Source organism: Sciurus vulgaris, assembly GCF_902686455.1.
Source record: "Sciurus vulgaris genome assembly, chromosome: 9".
In the NCBI taxonomy this organism is placed as follows: Eukaryota; Metazoa; Chordata; class Mammalia; order Rodentia; family Sciuridae; genus Sciurus; species Sciurus vulgaris.
Genome location: NC_136469.1, coordinates 38,923,007 through 38,930,955, shown reverse-complemented (window position 1 = coordinate 38,930,955; position 7,949 = coordinate 38,923,007). Strand labels below are relative to the sequence as shown.

General features: G+C 33.7%; 1 pseudogene across 1 annotated transcript; it reads right to left on the bottom strand.

Annotated features, from left to right (window-relative positions):
* Positions 1-4,066: 4,066 nt before the first annotated feature.
* On the bottom strand, positions 4,067-6,455 carry LOC306670228 (large ribosomal subunit protein uL3-like; annotated as a pseudogene). Its single transcript has one exon. The product of its transcript is annotated as a large ribosomal subunit protein uL3-like (transcript).
* Positions 6,456-7,949: the final 1,494 nt, after the last annotated feature.

The window sequence follows — 7,949 nt, the reverse complement described above, 5'->3', positions numbered from 1 at the left end:
AAATTCCTGAAACTTCAACCATTGGTTCTTTGCAGCTTATCCCTTCACTTCTCCTAAAAATTTTTCACACCTAAGCTCTGTGTATCAAAGTTTTGGAGAGTCCCACTTTATATGGCTTCATTCTGGGTTTGTGTGTCTGAATTTCTCTCTCTCTCTCTCTCTCTCTCTCTTTTTCCTTCCTTCCTTCCATCCCCCCTTCTTTCTTTGGTATTGATTTATTTTTACAAAATATAAAAATCATAATGGCAATTATTGATAGTGAACTAAGTAGTAGTATGCTTTTGAATTCAATGGTGGAATCGTGAAATTAAGCCATTATATGTATCACCTCAAATTTTATTGTGATTATGTTAGAAACTCATTCTTTTTGATATTGAAATTTATAGTAATCAATTATTAGCTACATTCAGCATGCTGAATGAAAACATATATAGAAAAAATCAATTATTTCTTCTGAGACTGATCTTCTTGACTATCATTTTTCCATTCTCCCAACCCCCACAGGAGTGAGCACACTTCTTCTCTACTTCTATGACTTCAATTGAATTAAATTTCATATATAAATAAGAACATGTAATATTTATCTTTTTGAGTTTGGTTTACTTAACTTAGCAGAGTAGTCTCTGATTCCATCCATGTTGTTGCAATGACAGTTTCTTCCTTTTCTAAGGTTTGCATTCCTTATACTAAAATAGTATTCTATTATGTACCTGCAAATATATGTGATAAAACTCTGTCACATATTCTTTAACCATTTATCAACTTCTGCATCTGTATGTCTCTTCTGTGTTGTCATGATACTTAAGTCCTTCTTGTAGACTCAAACTTCCTTTGTTTTGTCATGCATACCCGTCTCCTCGAACTGACAGAATGTGATATGCTACAAATCCCAAGGGTCAGGTGCTTCATTAGGTACTTAGTGAGTATTACCATACCCGGAAATCTAGACTACAGTAACTTTGTGCTAATTTCTAAAGTTAAATGAATTACAATTTATTGTACTCTCACTATTGTTTGCCAAGATATTTTAGATATCTTGTTCTAATTTTTAACTAAATCTTCCCTCTCAACCTCGGGCTCTTGAGTTTTTCTCTTCACTCAACCATTATAAAAATAGTTCTACTGGTAAGTGCAATAGTTTTCTTTTTTCCCCATGCAAGCATTTCTAAGTAAGGAAAAAATAAAACATAACTTTTCAAAGTAGGTAATGTGCTACATGCCTTTTAAATAGTTATTTTCATTTTGTGTATGAGTACCTTATGTTTTTCTAAAACATCTGCTATTTTAGCATGTAAGCATTATAAATTTTTTTTTTTTTTACTAACTTATGGCATCAAGAAGGCTATGCATATGTCTTTCTAAAAAAAAAAAAAAGGCCAAGAAAAACAAACCTCAAATATGCTTCCTTATTTTTTCATCACTTGTTTATTTACCATATCTATTACACCTGATTAATCAACATTGTTTAAATAGCACTCATTCAGATTTCATTAATAATTTTAGATTGTGTATGTTAGTGAATCAGTAATACGGATCACACAACGGTACAAAGAGCTAAGGTTTCTATTTGGGCTTCATAGAAAATCTAACCCAAATTGTCAAGTACAAATACTAAGTTTGTAGCATTAATGGCTAAATTAAACTTGGAGAATGACTAGATTATACTTTCATAGATCATATTTTCTAATGAAACACAACGTATTCTCAGAAATCATTTACATAAAATGATGATGAACTTTAAAAAGTCAAATATATCAAATGAACATGCATACAAACTAGTTATGATTAAAAAGAAAATGCAATATCTCTAATTGTGAAACTTCCCTGAGTCACAATACATCCAAGTAAAATTAAAAGACAACATAGTTGAAATAGTATTTTAAGGGATATTTTCAACAAAATATTTTGAAAACAAATAATGAACTTGATTCATAATGTTCTAGATTATGGTAGAATGACTAGCCTTCAATTACCTAGTAAAAGCATGGGTGACTTATTCCTTCATTCCATTAATATTATTTAACACATTAAATTCTTGGTATCTGAACTGACACTTACACAGAAGGCAAAACAGGATTAAAGTGGTGGTTATAAAGTAAGGAAATAAGGGGACCTCAAATTATATGAGATAAATTCCTAAAAATGTATAAAGCCGTGCTATGGATTTAGAGATCAGTTAGTAGAGCACTTGCTTAGCACGCGTGAGTCTCTGGGTTTAATTCACAACATCACACACACAAAAGATATATGCATACATAAAGTGACATGGTTTGGGAAAAATATTGTGAGAAAAAAACAATAAAATTATGTAATTATGTGCTTCTAGAAACTGCAGCCCCTAGGCCAATCTACAGAATGTGGTACCCCTGGTTAGTCATTTAATTGCTGATTCTTGAACTCAGTTTTTAATGGAGGAATTTTAATTCTTGCCGGAATTTGAAGTGTGATATCACAGATAAAATGGAAGGCAGTTAAGCAAATAGTTTATATGTATTTATCTTTCAGAAAGGTGACAGGGAAGCCCTTAAAGAACAGTGGAAAATTAGAAAGACAAAGTTTAGGACACCAAAAAGTATCCCTGATATTTGTCATTTGTCTCATTCTTTGAAAGCCTAGAATGGCTAAGAAGTTCTACAGAGACACCACATCATTAAATGTGAAAAGTAGAACAAAGTGGTACTGTGATTGGTCAGAAAAACATCTTAAGTTCACTCAAATCAAACCTTTACCTTCTGGCTCTCTTGCCTACCAGAGACCAAGGTGAACATTCATTAAGTATTTGAAAGTTAACTCATCATGAAAAATAAAGAGCTTTCATAAGAGAGTGTGGGTTATATAGCATGTGCTGAAGTCTGTAGATTAATTTGTTTTGGAAATGGTGGTGAATTTAAGACCAAACTAAATGCAAACACACACACACACACACACACACACACACACAATGGATTCAAATATAATAGAATGACCACAATCAAGAAGGAATTGTTGACTGAGAGTAGAAAACAAATAATCCAAAAAGTGCTAGGATAAAGAAAATAATGTTGTTTTTTTCTTTTTCTGGAATAAATATGTTGCAGAAATGAAGAGAAAGACAATTCTACTTCTAAATATAACCCAGAAATGTTTTCACATCTGGGAAAATTATGTTTTACTTATATTGATGATTAAAAGAAACATTCTCAGGAAAATGTTACTGTACAGAAATTTCTTAACTACTAATGTAAGGCCCAAAACCTATAAACTGTGCTATACAATAATAGGATCAGAGTTATAAATCCAGAAATTATAGAGACCAAGTTAAAGGTAGACACAAGTGAGACATTGATTCATATTAAGGTTATAGTAGATGAGAGCATCAGAAATTAGTCATTTAATCATAAGAGCTCAAAGTTGGATATTTGATATCTACGGCTTGCTCCTTGGAATTTTAAGACAGTGAGTCTTTCTCAAATTCACCCTTCTAGCTGGATTCTTGGTGTGAACAATGCTTCAGACCTCTGCTTGTTGTGAGAGGTTAGAAGGATAGGGCGCTTATTAGCTTGTCAATAGGGAAAAATTGTGCGTGAAAATACATTAGCATTGGGTTTAATTTTCCTTCTGAGTTTTTGTTTTCAATTAATTATCTTTCAAATTTTAGTATCCCTGATTGCCTCTTTGCCATAGTGTAAGTTGCTTGTGGTGCTATTTTGGGAGCTGATTTTAATTAATTCAATTCAGTATGTAGTACCTACCTTCTACTGAAGAACAGTCAGAACTCCCTATCTTCTTCCTCTCAATAGGGAAGGCAGGTTTGTTTGTGTTATGATCAAATGTCAGATATAGAAGAAAGTTTGTCCTATATTGTATGTGTATTGTAAGCCACATAAAATAACCCGATGAACTGGCATTCTCTTATGAGAGGAAGCAGTCATTTTTTTCCTCTGGATAATTTTTCATTTAGTAGTTTGGAAAAGAAAGAAAAATACATACATACAAATACATATGTATATACATACACACATATACACACAAACAAGGCAAAGTACTAACTCAGGAAATTCATCTCATGTTTCTCTCCAGTTTTATTTAAATGTCTTCCATACTGTTGAAATAAGAAAACTTGAAACTTGTAATCAGAGACAAGCTCTGCTCCAGACCTGGTCTCTTTACTGCATTAGACTAGACAGTGCTCTTCATATACCTTACTAGACCTTTTCAAGAATTATATTAAAGTTTAAAAACAAAGACCTAAAATTTACTTGATGGTGTTATTCATTTAACAAAAATATTTCCCTAAAATCTCTGATGCTTAGGTAAATACGATATCCAATTTTAGGGCACCGTGTACTTCCAACTGAAAATCCACATGTAGCCCCCTTTTTATATCATTGGCATATATAAATTCTTCTGAAAGGAAATTCAAGCTAAACTACCAAGAGTTGCATATTCTTTGTATCTTTAAATAATACTGGCAGGACTACATAACTCCTAGAATCTGTCTCTGTGGGAATATTTCCTGCTTTGACAGGCTCTGTGAACTTCTGTTTCCTTTCTTCTGGTTTAAAACTATCTTCTTATAAATGTAAAGCACACAAAGCCTAATTCTGATAACCATCAAATATACAAGATGAATAAATTATTCCAATCTTAACAATGTTTGTTTGTCTTCCAGCTCCCTCCATGATTCACTAAATATTTAGAGACTTTGCTCAATTCATGATTTGGAAATAATTATGATAGGGAGGGCAAAGTTTAAACTGGAAACAAATATGCTTCAATCTCCTCATTTTTTATGACTGATATGTATCTATTACACAAGATTTTATGAAAATACAAGAAACTGACTCAATAATCAAAGTTAAAATTGCATCCAATGCGCTGTGTATCTTGCTGAGCTATTCCAATATTATTGCACTTGCAGTTTTCCAAACCATTTTTTATCCAGTCAGACTTAAAATATTGCTCTAGTCTGCCTTTATTCCTCTGAAGTGACACCTTGAAAGTGATGCCTTGTGTGTTGTAGAAGATGGACTAAAAGTAGATTCAATAAACTGTCTGTCTAATTTATACCACACACAACATCATCTGGGGACAGTGTGCAATAAGGCAAAAAGGGAAGGAATAAATAGTGCTTCTGGCATTTCAGAGACTGTGCAAGGTTTTGAAACCCAAGGGACTGTGATTTTTTTTAGCTGTTTGTACCTCCCTCTCAAGAACTTGTTGGATTTTAAGTCTCCCCTCTCTCCTACAATTTGCACTTTATCACAAAGTGATCTTGAATATATTTGCTATCAAATTTTAGCTAGCTTGCTTGCCAATATTTTAGAAGTGAAACAATCTTTAGATACGATATGAATTTTGTAAAATAAAAGATACAATATCTTTTTCTTTTTTTTCTTTTTTTTTTGTCACTGAAAAAGAAAAGGTTTTATTGACCGCAGACAGCTATTCCTGCTCCAGACACCACGCACCTTTTTTCTTGGTGATGTGGTCCCCACCACACAACCTTTCGGCATGAAGAAGTCACTGGTCACTTCACCATAGTAGACAAAACCACACAGAGGGTTGATGCTCTTGTCAGACAGGTCATAATCAGTGGAAGTATTATGCTTGATTAGTTTGCCATCCTTAATGAAGTTGCCCTGACCAATCTTCAGATCTTCTTGTTGATCTCAATGCAGTGATGGTAGCCTCTGCCCAACCCAAGCCAGAGAAGGCCACACTGGGCAGGATGCCAGGATCCAATACAGACAGCCTTGTACAGCCCTCAGTGGGTCTTGTGGGGCAGTGACTTGGTGTGTCAAGCGCCTTTGCCCTTGGTCACACCAAAGACATCAATTATCTCATCCTACCCAAACACCTGGCTCACAAGGGCCTGGTACTCTAGCCTCTCCTGGGCCCAGTCCATTTCTCAGCCACAGTTGCCTCCATTCACCTGGATGTCCATCAAATGGGCTTTCTTCTGGCCCAGAGGAAGCAGCTGCATCTGGGTATGGGTGACAATGTACATGACGGGGCAGTATTTCTTCATGCTCCTGAAGTCTTTCTCCAGTTGCTTCTTGCCCATGTCATTCTGCCACTTCTTGCAGTATTTGGTGAAGGCTTTCTTCTTAGATTTATGCCAGTTCTTATAGAAGTCACTTTTGCACTCAAAAGATGGTCTTGAAAGTTTTGAGGTCTTGAGGGGTTTCCATGTAGCCCACAATGCTTACAACAACCATGGGTGGTGTCTCCACTATGGTCACAGCCTCCACAACCTCCTTCTTATTCATGTTGGTTCCTGGCCTATGGACTTCTTGCAAGATGTAGGTTATGCCAGCCTTGTAGCCCAGAAAGACTATGAGATGGACAGGCTTGGAAGGTTCATCTTTAGAGAAACTCTTCACCTTCCCATGATGCCTACTGTTGCACTTTGGAGGCAAGAAGCCCAAGGATCCCTGTCTGGAAGAAGAGAACTTCCTGTGAAACATGGTGTCACCAAATCCTGCCAGTGGAGGCACATAATCCCTCCAGTAGAGGTGTCAAAGCCCTGGTAGAGATAAGCAATGTCCTTATAAAACCAGCTTTTTTTTTTTTTTTCTATGAAAAGTTCATCCTCTTGTTAAACCCAACTTGTCTGTTCCTAATATGTACTTGATTCCAAACCAAGAAAAAAAAAGTTAGATATGAGTGAAGGTCTATTATAACAAGATATGTTAAAATAATCTAAATGTGTCTTTAAGATAATGCCTGTGTAAACTCATTGGGGAGAACTATACATTATTGATCAAATAAAATGGAAATGTGGTAAGCAACTATTTTATACAAGTTTGTAATGTTCAAAATATCTTACAATACAATGTCTCTGTTCAATACTTAATGTATTTTATATCAGAGTGAAATTTCATTTCAGTGGAGAAAATAATTTTAAAATCACTCTTGAAAAGTCACTTTCATTAAAAAAAAAGTCACTTTTATAATAGATGGGATGATAACTCAATGCTATCTTGAAATATATTATACATCCAAGAATAATTTAAGGAGATAATACAAATAAGTACTTTAATATTTTAATCATTTGTAACTTTGAACAATGATTAGTTATAACAATATCTATAGTAAAATAAACAAAAAATAGAATGACATGTTTTAAAAAACTTCTCAACTTCTATTGATTATATGTATTCTTTTCCATATCAGATGACATATTTAGAAATACAACCACATAAAAGATTTTGATCTTTTGCTGTAGTTTTGCTTCAGGATTTAGGTTAAAAAATAGCCGGTATGTAAGGAGTATATTTCCTGGTATTTCCATTTGATTGAGGATTTACATTGGATCATAAATTTGACCTTCCTTTTTGGGTGAAAAATGCTTTATGATGCTCATATTCACCTTCTGACACCTAAGCTGTAGCCATAAAGTGGAATAGAACCATTGCCCTCTGCTAAATGTCAAATCGGTGACCACATTCTCAGAATGCAACAAAGAAACTACAAAGGAACAACACAAAAGTTAAGGGATGCACTTTTTTATATCAGCTCAAGTAATGGTTTAATATAGTATGTTCTGGTAATTGAGATATATACTGAAGTAACAACCTTCTCTCATAATTTAGGCATTGTTAGATTTTAAAATGTTTTAAACATTCATCACTTTCTTTAAAGAAAGAAGATTATTTTTAAGAAATATTCTCGAAATAAAATTCATTTATGAATTATCCTTCTTGTATATTCATTTATTTTTCAAAATTAGCAAGTTTTTAATATTTTAAATGATTGAAAAGTTAAGAACTCATTACGTTTCACAAATGATATGATGCACGTACTTTTTTAAACAAGTTAGATTTAGAAGAAAGATTAATTTCTAACACTACTAAGTTATTTTTGATTACTAAATGTAAACTTTTATATAAACATTGAGGATGTTCTTAACCATGGATGTAATGGCAATCAGTTTGAATTGATGATATGACATGCATTCCCACCCT